The sequence below is a fragment of the Equus asinus genome, chromosome 21 (assembly GCF_041296235.1).
Source record: "Equus asinus isolate D_3611 breed Donkey chromosome 21, EquAss-T2T_v2, whole genome shotgun sequence".
NCBI lineage: Eukaryota > Metazoa > Chordata > Mammalia > Perissodactyla > Equidae > Equus > Equus asinus.
The window spans coordinates 98,543,735-98,560,739 of record NC_091810.1 but is presented as its reverse complement, the minus strand read 5'-3'; the positions used below and the strand labels follow the sequence as shown (position 1 = coordinate 98,560,739).

Below are 17,005 nucleotides of genomic sequence, written 5' to 3'. Positions count from 1 at the left end.
CATGGAGGAATTTGAGGCTCATGAGAGTAATAGCTTAAAGAAAAAAACCACTAGAAGTCTAGAAATTAAGAAACAAGGAAGGAAACCAGCACCGAGTCGTGCTCTGTGGCCGGCTGTGCTCAGTGTTTTCTTGCACGGCGACTTTGTGAGAGAGGTCTGCTGTCTGGCGATGGAGAAACTGAGCCTCAGAAAGTTGCCTAAAGTTGAATATTTTATAAGGGACAGAATCAGGGTCTAAACCGAAGCCCTATTAAGTCGAAAGGCCAAACCATAAACACCAGATGATGGAAGAGTCAAATTAGACAACCCTTCTGAAGCCACAGGCAAAGGATCCAGTAGGGTCCAGTGACAGCTGACGACTGACACAGAGCGCTTTGTGTTATTCTGACAAGTCTGTAAGGACATATTTTAAATGGAGACAATAAACAGAAAAGCAACTTGGCTTTTGGTATTTTAACCATCATTTTAGATCAAAAGCCAGAAGCCATTGCTGAGATTTCTTGGAGAATTATTTTATTCTAATCAAATTGCATTGGTTGATATAATCAGAATGAAGAAAACTGAATCATCCTAGCACATAGTAGTTTCAATAAATACCTATTGATTAGGTAAAAGAGTTCTGATAATGTGAGTTTTTTATTAAAAAAAGACAGTAAAATATGTACACAATAGATCTAAAAAATATATTTGATAGAAAAATTGAATTAAGAATAAACATTAATAACTAGAAGAAATGTTTTATAATGTATTCTAAAATATTATGCATCTTTCAATCATTCTGAAATAGAACGAAGCTTGCCCTTAATTTCAGTCTGAGAGTCAACGTGGAGAGAGAAAGAGACACGGCCACTGCTCTGAATCGGGATTTATTTCAGTGGATTATTTATGTTAATAAACAATAGTCTCAAACTAGCAAACCGATCCCCACAGGATGCCTCCTTTTACTTTGGTTTTGTTCAGAGTTTTTGCAGTAAAACAATTTAACAAAACGAGTGCTTTTCTTCTTCAGCCTGCTCCAGACTGTTCAATTATTGATACGGCTCAGCACTCCCGCTGCTTCCCTGGCACCAACCGTTCGGGTCAACGAAAAACAAGGTGAGGCCGTGGTTGTCATTCAGGAACTTGTTTCCGTGCAACGTGTATAAAGTTTCTGAACCGATGACTTGGGTCGTGGTAACTTTTCTATGAATAACTTCTGAAAAAGACACGAGCGTTTATGGTGCTTGAACGCCTTGCTATTGGGGAGAAGATAATTCTCGTTGACGTAGCTGCTCAGCTAATGAAAGGACCCAGGAGACGTTAGGAGTGGCCTCTTGAGCTCGCCAGCCCTGTGAGTGTCGCGATCTCGTCACCGCTCAGTTTCAGACGTGACCTTTCCTCTTTGCCCCTCGACTGCTGTCTCGCTTCATTATCAAAATTTACAGGAAATAATTTTGGGGAAAATGACTCCATTTTGGCTTACAAACAAACCAAGTGAAACCCCAAACATTCTGCACAGGAAATAAAGAGTATTAACTACCCAGTGAGAATGTTATTTTGTGTGGGTGGCAAAGAACCTCAGTGAGCAAAGGACAACCAGGTCAGGGCTGAGCCGACAGAGGACACTTCACGGGTGTTGGAGTCCCATCGGAAACAGCCGCAGCCCCACTGCCTGCCTAACTGGGTTGCTGTGGACGTTCGATTTAGCACATTGAATCCCTATTCTGAGCAGACAGCTGTGTTTGATGTGTGTCTGCGTTAGCGGGAGAGGTCAATTGGGGTCAAGGAAAAATCGTTTGGGTTTGTAAAGACTTTGGTGTCATCTAGTCCTGAGCTCTCGATGTGCTGCTGGGACAGCCGAGGTCCTCAGAGGTCACCTGACCTCCCTCAAGGTCACAGTGCTGTGGGGAGGGGCAAGCTGGGGCTGTCACACGGCAGTTCCTCTGTTTCGCTCCATCGCCTGCCTCCCCAGATGTCTGTGCTTGTAGTAACCAGCCGGCTCCCCCCACCTCTCATTGAACAGCACCTTGGACCTTGGCCATCTGTATTCTTCGCGAGAATGGACTTCTCTCCAATTTTCCCCCAAAGATGTGGATACTCAGCTGCAAGCAGGGCTTATGTGGGCAGGATGGCTGTGCCCACATTGGTCGGTTACAGCGTTAAGTGTCTCACTTCCCTCCTGGGCAGGGCGCAGACCTGGGGCACTGAGCACGGCTGGTTTTCCAGGCTAAGAAGTAGGGAGTGGAGTGGGCTTGGCTGAGGCTGGGGCTACCACGCAGGGAGCTGAGGGGGACAGTGGCTCTGGAGCCAGACCGTCTGGATGAAGCTGCGTGCCCACAGGGCCGGTTGGTCTCAGAGTGAGGGGCCCAGGACCCCAGCCCCTCCTCACTCTCCTCGTGCCCTCCTGGCACAGAGGGCCTGGCTGGAGCCGCCATGGCAGAGTGGACTCTGCTCGCTCAGGGCTTCATGGTGGGTGGGCCAATGGCTGTCATTGAGTGGAGATGGGTTTTAGGACCCATTTGGGGCCCTTTGGGAAAAAAGCCTTCCAAATTTTTCCTAAAAAGAAAAAACTAAAAAACAGCTCTTACAATTGTTTCCAGTATTTTCAGAGCCAAAGAAGACTTCCCACAGAAAACATGCCAATTCCATCGAGTTTGGTAATGAAATTGCTGTTTGACTTATTGTCTGTGCAGTTGAGGATCACGTCCAACCGAAGCTCAGACAAACCTAAATGTGCCAGTGACGACGTGTGTTAGAAACACTGTTACACTTTAAGTGGAAAATATCTCTTAATCCACCCAAACTTTTAAGAGAGCAAGAAAATAATTCAAAAATTGAAGGACTAAACAGTGGTTAACTTCCTCTGCTTTTGAAGGTCCCTTCAAAACTTAGGCTTCAGAAGTTCTTCCAGAAGCTCGGCTGAGTGGGAGAGAAAGTGTTTCCAGTGTGTGGTTCAGGGATGTCCTTCGGGATGCGCGTGAGGGTCTGGCTCAAAATGCACTGATGGAAGAGACGCCAGCTGTGCAGTTTCCACTGTAGATTCACATGGATACACGTCCAACAGACACAGACGGCAAGAGCACTTGCTGTATGTGCAAAATCAGGATTTAAAGATTAAATATTTATGTAGTTTTTATATTTAAGAATATGGAGAAAAAGACCACAGTGTTGCACTTGGTTTGCCTGGCCCCAACTCTGTATCAGTAAAACATATGTATTCTCATCTGTAAAAGAAACTTTAAAATAGAGGCAAAAGTAACTACCTGATAAACCACGTATTAAATGCAAAAAAAAAAACCAAACCCCCAAAACCCCACAACCGCGAACAACAAGAGGCTGTGATCTGAGTGGATTTAGTAAGCGAAAAGATTCAATACTGAAAATAATTATATTTATAGATAGCACCCGGAACAACAATTAAAATGTCCACCAGGGAGCGACTGCGAAGATTCAAACAGGTTGAGCGAAAAATAAGAAAAATCTGCCTTTGGCCTCATCAAAATGGTGAGGAGATTCCTTCCTTTCTCTGGCTGAAGCCGTTCTCTGCTTTCTCGTGGACTCTCCTTCTGGTTTATTAATACAGAAGTGCGAAGGGCAATATGAAGAACCTTTGTTTTTCTCTTCTTTTATGTCCTAGGTGATAGGGAATGCCAAATGTTCTGGAAAAAAGGAAATGAGGGAATGTATCCATTAATTTATAACAAGACACTGTGTCCTTTTGTTTTACCGGCATGAATATATTTATAATTGTTCTTTTTTATTCTTTATTGATTATACAAGCTTAGAAAATAGTTACATATAATGTATGCTGATTTATGCATTTTACCTCAGTTTTTTTTAGATAAGGTAATTATATAAGGTACAATGTCTAGTGGAATTTTTCAAATAGAATTGACTGAGAAAACTAATTTCAAAGACTGTGTTCTGAAGTTTGGCATATTCTAATTTCAATTCTGCATTTTAATACAATAACACATTACCTGAAAACAAAGTGAATGGTCTGGGACATGGGACACGTTGTTCCTGACCGGATGGCAAAATAACATGATCTCTGCTCTGAGGATGAAGTGGGAAAATACAGAAATCAAACAAGAGAAGGGCTTTGGGTGGATTCACACTGACAGAGAGCCTGAAACTGAAGACACTGTACTCATCATTCTTCCCAAAGTCCAAAAGGAGAACAAGAAGGAAACAAAGGAGGCAGTGTGCACCCTGAGTCTGAGAGGCAGCGGGAAGTACGGTCCAGAGACATCCCTGAAGCGGCAGGCCAGAACCCTGTGTCTTTTCAGGGCCGGTGGTGGGGCGTGAGCTGAGAGGGAGCTCAAGGGGCTGAGCCTGTCCAGCAGACGGCACACACAGGCTCAAAGCTGGCATCTCTCTGTGAGCCCAGGACTCTGGTGAATTCTTTATGGCAGGTGAAGACGTTGACACTGAAACAGAGTCGCGAGGAGAGTGCGCACCGCCAGGGCGTGGTGTCTCAGTCTGTTTGGGCTGCTGTAACAAAGTGCCACAGACCGGGTGGCCTATAAATAACAGAAACTTATTTCTCACAGTCCTGGAGGCTGGAGTCCGAGATGAGGCTGCCCGGTGTTCGGGTTCTGGCGAGAGCTCCCTTGGGGTTACAGACCGCCGACTCCCCATGTGTCCTCGCAGGTCAGAGAGGGAGCGAGCTCTCTGGTGACTCTTACAAGAGCAGTGATCCTGTCCACAGAGGCTCCACCTTCACGTCCTCATCCACTCCTAATTACCTCCCCAAGGCCCTGTCCTCCAGCACCCTCACACTGTGGGGTAGGGTTTCAACAGCTGACACAAACGTGCAGTCTGGAGCACACGGCATATGAACTCAGCAGCAATATATCACAGGGAAGTTTGTGGAGGGCAAACCAACCCTCTCTTTCCAAAAAAGAGCTCTGTGAGGAGCAAAAGGGCCCACATGCACACCTCTCCCCAGGACCCTTGCACTATTTACTGGGCTGTCCTCTTACTAGTCCGCCATTTTGGCGTAGTTCCTCTCCAGACCAGAGCAGCATGTCCAGAGTCTGCACGCAGGGGTGAGTGGGCGTCTCCCGTGGCCCAGACCTTTGCACAGGCCTGGTGTCCAATCACACATTAGTCCCTAAGGGGGCATGAGAACATCCCCATAATCTGTTCTGACAAAAGCTGGATTAAATATTTCCAGGTCATTGGGTGCTCAGTGTGGCTCAATTAGACAGACCCGAACCCACAGGCATCTGGCTGGTTGTATTTTTGGAGAGCAGGCCAATACAAGAGAGAAAGTCACCAAGGCAACTCCATGCGGCCGAGAGACAGGAGGTCATGCAGACTGGATTCCCCACCCAGCGGCTTCGGGATGGGCACCATTCATGCACCGTTTGATGCTGTCACCTTGTTAGGTTCTCTTTGAGGGGCATCTGCACTCCAAAAGCGCATGGATTTACTTATTTCTTCTAAATATAGACTTCAAGGTGCCGTTATTAACATGAGCACGTCTATAAAGATGTCAGATCTCATTATGCAAAATTTCAAATCTCAAATGTGTGTCATCTCTGCTACTTTACATTCAGAAGTATCATGGGATCCATTACACAGCGCAGGTTATGGGACTTCATATATTCCAGCAACTTCTAACGGTCTGTGTGAACACCATTCCTGGCTTGCACTAAGTGAAATAGTTCAGTCATTTTAAATGCAGAGTAATCCCCACTGCATTTCTATCTTTTAAAATTCGTTTTGCTTTTAAGCTAGTGGTTTCATTATTTTTCTTTTAAAACTCAACTTATTTAGGGTTTAGGACCGTTTTTTCCCTATAGAGCTGCTACACAAGCATGTGTGTAATGCTCTGGAGTTGCAAGAAAACTTAGCAATTATTAGTCCAGTCGACCATTGAATAAAGCGTCACAGGACTTTTCCGAAATGAAAGGATGTCTCTGAAGCTAGGGTTACAAGTTATTGATATTGTTTTCCTTGCAATGAGACGAACACTTTAGGACCCAAAGTCAAAGGATTTTGTTGTCCCTTTCTTCACTATCAGATACAGAGCTAAGAAATATTCCTGTCTTGTCTGTCTTCCAGCTTTCTGCCAACAGTGAGATTCAAGGATCGGCACAGTCCTGGACCCCGTGGCGGCAGAGCGTGCTCGGGGATGGGACACACTAGAAAGGTTTGCTCATCGTTCCCGAGTCTTTGGCAGAAACGAAGTGGCTGCTCCCGTAGAGAACAGTAGTCCTGGGGAGGAGTCCGATTCTCTTTCAGACCTTCCTCAGACCAGAAGCTTTGGGTCCCTTGTGTCTGTCAGTAATAATTCTCCTAACTCACTCAGGACAGTGGGAGATGATTCTTTCTCTCCTGGAAGAACCATGGAGAGAAGTCAGCACAAGCTTCAAAGAGAGCGTTGAGCGAGCTGTTCGGCAGGTCTTGCGTTTTCTCTTCCCTCAGTGTGTTTATCTTCCAGAGAAGAGGCACTTAGATCCTCTTGTAACTTGTTTACGAACAAGGGTTACCGTCTGTTAACTTCCTCCTCTTCCCCGAGGAAGAGAAGAATTACAGGCTCGTTGGATTGTCCCAGGGTTTCTGAGGGTCTCTTCTAACATTCAGCCCCTTGATTCATCAACTGGTTACCAATATCTGAGACGTTCTCTGATGCATAAAATAGCCTCTTATTTGATCTGTTAAGGCTGACTAAAGACAGATAGTTAATGATTACCTGCTTTGATGACAATATAAGAATAATAAGACAATACTTCCGAGTCCAATAAATGCAGAATTTCTGTGCAAGAGTGTTTTCATCTCAGCAGCCTGGAGATGACCGTTCACAGATTTCAGATTGGTCACAGGTTAGTTTGACACATTTGGCTTGTTGTTGCTGCCATTCAATTTTCAACTTTAGGATTGTTTATCTTGTATTCTTTTTTTAAATTGAAGTGTAGTTAACATACAATATTATATTAGTTTCAGGTGTACAATATAGTGATTCAACATTTATATGCATTATGAAATGATCACCACAATAAGTCTAGTAGCCGTCTGTTACTGTTCAAAGTTATTACCATATTACTGACTGTATTCCCTATGCCGCACACTACATGCCTGTGACCTTTATTTTATAACTGGAAGTTGATTCCTCTTAATCCGCTTCACCTATTTAACGCATCCTCCCACCCTTTCCCCTCTGGTGACCACCAGTTCGTTCTTTGTATTTATGAGTCTGTTTCTGTTTTGTTTTGTTGGTTTGTTTCGTTTTTTAGATTCTACATATAAGTGAAATCCTATGATATTTGTCTTTATCTGACTTATTTAACTCAGCATAATACCCTCTAGGTCCATCCATGTTGTTGCAAATGGCAAGATTTTATTTTTTTTTATGGCTGAGTAAGATCCCATTGTGTACATATGCCACATCTTCATCTATTCATCTGTTGATGGGCACTTAGGTTGCTTCCATGTCTTGGCTATTGTAAATAGTGCTGCAATGAACATAGGGGCGCACATATCTTTTTGAATTAATGTTTTTGTTTTCTTTAGATAAATACTCAGAAGTGGAATGCTGGATCATATGGTAGTTTTATTTTTGATTTTTTGAGGAAACTCCATGCTGTTTTCCATAGTGGCTTCATCAATTTACATTCCCACCAACAGCACACAAGTGTTCCCATTTCTCCACAGCCTCACCAACACTTGCTATTTCTTGTCTTTTTAATAATGGCCATTCTAACATGTGTGAGGTGATGTCTCATTGTGGTTTTGATTTGCATTTCCCTGATGATTAGTGATGTGGAGCATCTTTTCATGTGCCTGTTGGCCATCTGTATATCTTCTTTGGAAAAATGTCTGTTCAGGTCCTCTGCCCATTTTTTAATTGGATTTTTTTATATTGAATTGTATGAGTTCTTTATACGTTTTAGGTATTAACTCCTTATTGAATATATCATTTGCAAATATCTTCTCCCATTCAGTGGGTTGCCTTTTCATTTTGTTGATGGTTCTTTCACTGTGTAAAAGCTTTTTAGTTTGATGTAGTCCCATTTGTTTATTTTTGCTTTTGTTACCTTTGCCTGAGGAGACAGATTCATAAAAACATTGCGAAGATCGATGTGCCTATGTTTTCTTTCAGGAGTTTTTTGGTTTCAGGTCTTACATTTAAGTCTTTAATCCGCTTTGAGTTTCTTTTTGTATATGGTGTAGGAAAGTGCTCCAGTTTCATTCTTTTGTGTGTAGCTGTCCAGTTTTCCCAACACCATTTATTGAAGAGAGTGTCTTCCCTTTGTATGTTCTTGCCTCCTTTGTCACAGATTAATTGACCGCGTAAGTGTGGGTTTATTTCTGGGCTCTCTACGCTGTTCCATTGATGTATGTGTCTGTTTTTGTGCCAATACCATGCTGTTTTGATTGCTATCGTTTTGTAGTATAGTTTGAAATCAGGGAGTGTGATACCTCCAGCTTTGTCCTTCTTGCTCAGGATTGCCTTGGTTATTCGGGGTCTTTTGTGGTTTCACACAAATTTTAGGATTATTTGTTCTAGTTCTGTGAAAAATTTTGTTGGGGATTGTATTGAATCTGTAGATTGCTTTGAGCAGTATGGACATTTTAACACTATTAATTTTTCTAATCCATGAGTATAGTATATCTCTCTATTTATTTGTATTGTCTTCAGTTTTTTTCATCAATGTCTTAGAGTTTTCAGAGAACAGGTCTTTCACCTCCTTGGTTAAATTTATTCCTAGGCATTTCATTCTTTTTGATGCAATTGTAAATGGGATTCTTTTCTTAGTTTTCTCTTTCTGATTGTTTGTTATTAGTGTATAGAAATGCAACAGATTTCTGTATATGGATTTCGTATCCTACAACTTCACTGAATTAATTTATTGGTTCCACTATTTTTTTGGTGGAGTCTTTAAGATTTTTTATTTATAGTATGATGTCACACAAATAGTGACAGTTTTACTTCTTTCTTTCCAATTTGGATATCTTTTACTTCTTTTTCTTGTCTGGTTGCTGTGGCTAAGACTTCCAACATCATGTTGAATAAAAGTAGTGAGGACAGCCATCCTGGTCTTCTTCCTGACTTTAGAGAAAATGCTTTAAGCTTTTCTCCATTGAGTATGTTAGCTGTGGGTAGGTCATATGTGGCCTTTATTATTTTGAGGTAATTCCCTTCTATACCCATTCTATTGAGAGTCTTTATCATAAATGGATGCGACTCTTGTCAAATGCCTTTTCTGCATCTTTTGAGATGATCATGATTGTTAGCATTCATTTTGTTAATATGGTGTATCACATTGATTGATTTGTGGATGTTGAACCATCCCTCATCCCTGGAATAAATCCCACTTGATCATGGTGTATGATTTTTTTTTCTTTTTTTTTTTTTAGGAAGATTAGCTCTGAGCTAACATCCGTGCCCATCTTCCTCTACTTTATATGTGGGATGCCTACCACAGCATGACTTGCCATGTAGTGCCATGTCTGCACCCGGGATCCGAACTGGCAAACCCTGGGCTGCTGAAGTGGAAGGTGCGAACTTAACCGCTGTCCCACTGGGCCGGCCCCATGATCTTTTTAATGTATTGTTGTATTTGGTTTGCTAATATCTTGTTGAGGATTTTTGCATCTATGTTCATTAGGGATATTGGCCTGTAATTTTCTTTTTTTGTAGTGTCTTTGTCTGGTTTTGGTATCAGGATGATGCTGGGCTCACAGAATGAGTTTGAAAGAATTCCTTACTCTTTAATCTTTTTGAAGTTTGAGAAGGATAGGTATTAACTCTTATTTAAATGTTTGGTAGAATTCACCTGTGAAGCCATCTGGTCCTGGCTTTTGTTTGTTGGGAGGTTTTTGATTATTGATTCAATCTCCTTACTAGTAATTGGTCTGTTCAAATTTTCAGTTTCTTCCTTAGCCAATCTTGGAAGATTGCATGTTTCTAGGAATTTGCTCATTTCTTCTAGGTTTTCAAATTTGTTTGTGTACAATTGTTTGTAGCAATCTTCTTTGTATTTCTGTGGTTTCGATTGTAACATCTTTTTCATTTTGATTTTATTTATTTGGGTGCTCTGTCTTTTTTTGTGATGAGTCTGGCTAAAGGTTTGTCAATTTTGTTTATCTTTTCAAAGAACCATCTCTTAGTTTCATTGATTTTTTCCTTTTTTTTTTTTAAGGCTCTTGTGTTTATTTTCACTCTGATCTTTATTGTCTTCCTTATGCTAACTTTGGTCTTTGTTTGTTCTTTTTCTAGTGCCTTTAGGTTTAAGGTGATTGTTTATTTGAGATTTTTCTTGTTTCCTAAGGTAGGTCTGTGTCACTCTGAACTTCCCTCTTAGAACTATTTTTGCTGCATCCCATACATTTTGGAATATTGAGTCTCCATTTTCATTTGTCTCAAAGTATTTCTTGATTTTCCCTTTGATTTCTTCATTGAGCCATGGGTTGTTTAGTAGCATGTTGTTTAGTCTCCATGTGTTTGTGTTTTTTTCCAGTTGCCTTCTCATAATTGATTTCTATTTTCATACCATTCTGGTTAGAAAAGATATTTGATATAATGTCAATCTTCTCAAATTTATTGAGGCTTGTTTTGTGGCCTAACATGTGATCTGTTCTGGAGAATGTTCCATGTGCACTTGAAAAGAATGTGTATTCTGCAATTTTTTGATGGAATGTTCTGTATATGTCTATTAAGTCCGTCTGGTCTAATGTGTCATTTAAAACCAATGTTTCCTTATTTTTTTTCTGTCTGGATGATCTGTCCATTGGTATAAGTGGAGTTAAAGTCCCTACTATTATTTTATTTTTATTTTTTTGAGGAAGATTAGCCCTGAGCTAACTACTGTCAATCCTCCTCTTTTTGCTGAGGAAGACTGGCCCTGAGCTAATATCCATGCCCATCTTCCTCTACTTTATACGTGGGACACCAACCACAGCATGGCTTTTGCCATGTGGTGCCATGTCCGCACCTGGGATCCAAACTGGCGAATCCTGGGCTGCCGAGAAGCAGAGCATGCGAACTTAATCTCTGCACCATTGGGACCCCTCCCACCCCACTATTGCTTTTTACTGTCCATTTCTCCCTTTGTGTCTGTTAATATTTGCTTTATGTATTTAGGTGCTCTTTTGTGGGGTGCATAGATAAGTTTTATGTTTGCTTATTGGATTGTTCCCTTTACCATTATGTAGTGTCCTTCTTTATCTCTTGTTGCAGCGTTTGTTTAAAGTCGATTTTATCTGACATAAATATTGCTACTTTTTTTCATTTCTGTTTGCATGGAATATCTTTTTCCAACCCTCCACTTGCAGTCTGTGTGTGCCTTTAGATATGAAGTGAGTTTCTTGTAGGCAGCATATAGATGAGTCTTGTTTTTTAATACATTCAGCCACCTATGTCTTGAAGCCATGTATCTGGTTTTCACCAATGGATGTGAGAAGAAGGATGCATATTCCTTTCAATCGGAGGTGATTACGAGGAGGCATGAGCTCCTTGCCCTCTCTCCTGCCATGCTGCACATGTCCTAGAAGCCAGGTGGAGGAACGCACATCCCCAAGAAACATGTGAAGGAAAAGCTGCCTTGGGGAATTGCTTGTCCTTATTGGACTTTACATGAGCAAAGAAATAAATTGCTGTCATGTCAAGCCACCAAGATTTGGGGGTTATACTTTGTTAGAATAATCCAGCTTAACCTGACTAATAAACCACCCGACCAGAGGACTGTTGTGTGGGAGCCAAAAGCCCGGGGGAGTGTGGTTTGGACTCTTGGTGCCGCCTCTAATCTCTGGTTTCCTTGTAGTCCAGCCCGTCAGGAGATATTCTGGCTGAGGAAATCGGATATTTGTGACTAAAATGAAGCTTTCTGTACTAGTTTCAGTTATCAGTGTGATCTTCTTACCCTGAGGCAGAACTATCAGAAAAGTGAGAAATTTAATTTTTGAGGAGGTTGCAAAGAAATGGAATAGCTAGTTAAATTGAGGCTACAAGACTAAACCATTGCAGAGGCTTCTCTTGCTTGTAAAAATGACCAAAATCTTTTTATTTTTAGTAATAATCTCCTCCTTTTGTGGTACAAGATTTGCTCCTGTTGTTTGCATCTTCCCCATGGAATGAGGACACTGTCCCTTCCTGAGGATTTGGGCCACATGCAGACATTCTGCTGTCTCTCCTCTACTGTCCATCACAGCACTCCATCCATTTCCTGCTGCATCGTGATAACCCTCATTGTCTACTCGATTCCCCGACTGAAGTAAATCCTGGAGAAGGACTCTTTCTTCAGCTGTGTTGGTTCCACCTCATGCCACGCCAGGCACATGGCAGGCGCCCAGTTAATATTTCCTGCCCCAACGTGGGGTCTAGTTCTAGCCCTGGGCACACCTTTCTTTGCTTTTTTAAAGTCACATATGACTTTATAAAGGAAGAAAAAGGGGCGTCCCAAAATCTAGAGCCATTTTTTGCTACTCATTTGTTAGTTTAATAACACATAAAAACATAAACAAAACGGTTCTAATATTTGTTTCTTTTAATGACGAGCACATGTTCCATTCACAGTTAGAGTTAGTTTGACCACAAGCACTTTGAAGCACGACTTGGAGAACAAATTCTTAACAACAGCAACCAGTATTTGTACATATAGTGCTTCTTAGGGCCAGGCATCGTTCTAAACTCTTCTCGTGAACACCCTTATTTAACCTTCAGTGCATCTCTGCGGTATACGTGCTATTGTTTTCCCAATTTCTAGATGGGAAATTTGCATTGAGAGGCCAAGTCACTTGCTTAGGGTCACGTAGGATGCAAATCTGGGCAGTCAGCCCCCAGGTCTGTGCTCTCCACCAGGAAAGGTCATGGACGGAGGGGTCTGTCTCTCAAACATTCTTGGAACTGAGATGGTTCTTAAATATCCTGTTTAAAACATCGCTGCCAGAGCACCGTCACGTCTCTCTTTGAGCACTTTCAATGACAAACAACTCACTACCTCATAAAGTAGACCACCCCTTCTTCAGACAAAGTCCAGATTTTTGAAAAGCTTTTTCTAATATTGAACTAAAACCTTACTCTCCACGTTCCTATTTCTTCCCCTTGGTGCGTGAAACAATGCCAGTCCTCCTGACACAGGACGCGGTACATTGTGAGCCCCCGAGTCTTCCCTCTGTCAGGCCGTGCATCCCCAGCGTCCTGCTTGTTGTCCATGTAAGACGTGGTTTCACCTCTGTCTCCTGAATATATTCCACATCCTGCAAGTTTGTCTTTCTACTCAAAGCTCTTGAATTAAGTCTCTCAAGTGACCCACACACTGGTATCCTCCACTCCCTCCGGTTCCCGCCTCAGGCTGTGGGAACAACATCTGAATGTATTTCTGCTAATATGATGCCCAGTTAGGCTCCTCTAGGTTTCAAGAAGCAAAGACAAGCTCAGGCTCAGGAATAGGGATTTGCAGCAGCTGCAGGGGGAAATAAGGCCACAGCGAGGCCACAGCAGCAGCCCTGGGGCCCCGAGGAACATCGGTAGGTGACCCTCAGAAGCAGCCTGCTCTCCCCCTCTGGGGCCGGGTCCCCCCGGGGACTCAGCAAGGCTCCGACGTGGTGCCTGTTGCTCCTGCCTCTTGTGGCCTGGCGTCCTCTGCACTCTGACTCCTGACCTCTACTGCTCCAGGCTGCAGCTTCCTGCTCCTTTTCTGGCATGTTTTCAGGTTCATATTAAGACATTTAGACCGGAAAATGTGTAAGCTACCCTCCCCCCTCCCGACCCCTAGTTTCACAGTAAAAGCCATACAAAGTTTTAAGGTAAATATAAATAAGTCTAGAAAAAGTTCTGATTTTTTTCCCCTGCGATGATGACTTTAATGCTTTACAAAATAAAACAAATATCAATTCTTTCCAAAGTAGTTTTTTTTTTGGCACCCTGGTGATTAGATACACTTTGTTTGCTTGTTTGGTTAGCAAAATATTTTTATTCCCTCTACCAACTGCTGCTTGTTTATTTTAATGCTGGTCTCTCAAACGGTCTAAGCCGTGGGATCTGATCAGCTCGGTCAGGCCACGATTGTGCCTGTTTGGCAGGGTCCCTGAGCCAGGCTGCCCTCGTCAGGTGTACCTCCTCAGTCCAAGTGTCACCAGGGTTGGTACCAAATAGCTCACCGAGTGGGTGTGCTGGAATCTCAGAGGGGGCGAGGGGCCTGGCAGATGATTGCGTGGCTGTTCGTACAGATCTATGGAAACCCCTGCCACGCGCCACAGCACCATTCACTCCTCCGCTTTGAGATGTGAGGGGCTCAGCCAGGTCCAAACTAACTCAGGTCACCAACCTCTCCGGGGACACTGTCTCCACAGACCAGGGCTCCAGGGCGCCATGTGGCCCTGGCCAGACTACTCGAGGGTCTGCAGGTGGTGAGGGAGCGAGAGAAGCCACCTGGCTCCCCATCCTCCTCCTCCTGCTCAGCCTAAGTGCAGGAGGCCACCAGCTGGGGGCCTCTGGAGGATGTTGGGTTGTCTACGACTGACGTGGATTAAGGATTTCAAAGATGTCGGTTTAGATGCATCTGTTTTTGCTCTAATCTTGTCACTGTTTTTCCAAGGAGGTCAGATTTGTGTGTAGATATGGCTCGTGAATTCTCCATGTGAAAATAGACCTTGAAACACAGGAGACCCTGCAGAGCCGTCTGCTGGACTCTGACTGCCCTGACGCTCTCTCCTGCTGTCTGGAGGGTCCCTTTGGTGGCCACATGGGAGCTGTTGTCGGAATGCTTCTCCTTGGCCCAGAATCCCTCCCTTCTCCTTGCACTGTGCCCTTGACAGCTGATGTTTGTGGCAGGGCAGCCTGTTACGTTGCCAGCAGCAGAGAGCTGGTTTCCGGAGATGTGAAGAGCCTGGCAGACCGGGGTAACATGGGTTGTTTTTATTGTCCTGCCCAGAGGTAATTGCCCGGAAAGCAGCTGCCCTGGGCATCTTCCCATCAGCTGCAGGTGTCACGGCTCGAGGGCAATGGCAACGCTCGTCCCTCCCCACTCCCCAGCAAAACCCAAGGCTATAAAATTAAGTCGAGCGTCACTCTTTTTTACATTGAAAGTGCTCTTAACTCTGAATTATGGATTCAAACGGCCCTCACAGGGGGCACCCGAGAGGCTCAGAGTGCTGCCAGATGGCAGGGGAGCTGTGTGGGAGATGGTACCCGCTGCCTCGGATGGAGATGACGCCACGGGGGGATGGTGGGGGCCGTTTCTCTTTTCCACGCACATCTCCAGCTCAGGTTTCCTCGCTTTCCTGAAATTGGCTTTTGTGTTTGGTCCGACGCCCTGCCCCGGGTTGACTCAAGGATCTCATTAGGCCTCTTGGACATTGGGACCCATTTATGGGACACACACCGGGCCCCTGGTGTTCAGCCAGTTATTCAGGTCTGCGGCTTGTATCCTGTGATAGCTCGAGCCTAGGAGACCCCTGATGTGGGGCCTGGGGAGACTGGAGAAGCTATGGGTCTACAGGGCCTCCGGAGGAACTGGGGGGATGGAGGGAACGCAGAGGGAGAAGCGAGAATCTGCCAGAAGTGAAGTGCAGGCAGTTTGCTGTGCAGTAACCGGGGGTCTCTGGAGCTGGGGTGGGCTCAGCTCTGCCTCCTGCTCCAGGAGGGTCTGAGCTGAATGGACAGTCTCGTGCGCCTCCTCCCAGTCTTGTCCTAGTTCAGGGTGCCTCGCTTTCCCTCCGTATCCACTGGACATTTGTCCGTCCACTCACCCACATTCCCCCCAACAAATACAGACGGGTCTTGCACTCTGTGCCGATGCCGTGCTACCCGCTGGATGGAAACACTGACCAAGACACAGGGTGATTCCCCAGCGAGGCCCCACCATGGGGCGACCTCAGAACCTTCTCGGAGCTTTTACAAGTTCGGCATCCTGGTCCACCCTAGGCCAGTGGAGTCTGAGCCTCCAGGTGTGAGGCCTGGGCATCTCTGTTTTCAAGGCTCCACCTGGGCTGGAGAGCCACCTGGGGGAGGTGGTCACAGTCCGGCGGTGACAGGAGAGCTGGCAGATAAATCATGAGTGCTGCTTGAAGCCTGAGCAAAGTCCTCCGGAAGCTCACTCCGTTCTGGACAAGAGGGGGATGTACCCAGAGGAGGTGACACGGGGGCAGTGCTTGAAGGACAAGTAGTGTCCCAAGTAGGATACTGGTGCAGGGAGGGTCTAGCCACCGGGAGCAGCACCCACCAGTAGCGTGGGGTGTTCAGGGAAGAGGGCGTTCAGTGCGAGGGAGGGTGGGGGCCCTGGGGTGCACAAGCAGGGGGCCTGGGCTGGGGTCATGAGAGGTGGCACAGGCGTCAAGGGAAAGTCGATGGCTTGACTGTGGGATTTCTGTGGACATCCCGGGGACATTCAAGAGGAAGCGTGGAGCGTGTCTGAAATCCCGGAGAGCCGTCTGTCTGGACACGTATTTTTGGGAACAAAAGCATACAGCTGGGCAGGAAGCTGCCGGGCGTCTGTGCTGGAGCCTCTGGGAGAAGCTGTGAGAGCTGGAGGGAGGACTGAGGCTCCAGCCCAGATCCCAGAGGAGCCCTGGGACCCCCAGGCCGCTGAACCCTCTGGACACCGGGGAGCCCTCTCTGGACCTGGCTGTACCGAGGGATGCTCGTGTCCAGGTGGAGTCCTTGGGGTTGATCTGCCAGCTGAGATGCTGTCTCAAGGTGCCGTCGTCTGCTGCCTTCCGCTGGCCAGGGCCCTGAGCCGGCTGTCGATGGTGTCTCTGCCCAGCCATTCTTGCAGGAAAGAGCTGGCGCCGGGCACGGGGCTCCTCACTCATTTGTTCAATTGACAAACACCTACTGTGCCAGGCCTTGGGCCGGGCTTGGTGGACGTGAGGGTGAGTAAGACACAACTCCCAGGTGTGTCTGCTTCTGCCACTGATGCTATTTTTAAAGCTCTGGGTCCCTGCCTTTGTTTTTCTTTCTCTCTGAGCAGAACAGGGGTAAATACCCTGCTGCTTCTTACTGAAAAATGTGCCGTGGGTTGAATAAACGCCAATGAGCAGAGAAAATCAGAAGAGCCCATATTCAGCTCCTCTA

The 17,005-nt window shown here is 45.0% G+C and overlaps 1 long non-coding RNA gene across 1 annotated transcript in view; it reads left to right on the top strand.

Annotated features, from left to right (window-relative positions):
- Nucleotides 1-17,005, top strand: part of LOC139041396 (uncharacterized) — a 55,440-nt gene that overhangs the window by 7,327 nt on the left and 31,108 nt on the right. The window contains exons 2-3 of the long non-coding RNA XR_011496464.1: nucleotides 1,010-1,095; nucleotides 6,052-6,139. This is a non-coding gene — a long non-coding RNA (uncharacterized lncRNA). The remainder of the gene's footprint in view (nucleotides 1-1,009; nucleotides 1,096-6,051; nucleotides 6,140-17,005) is intronic.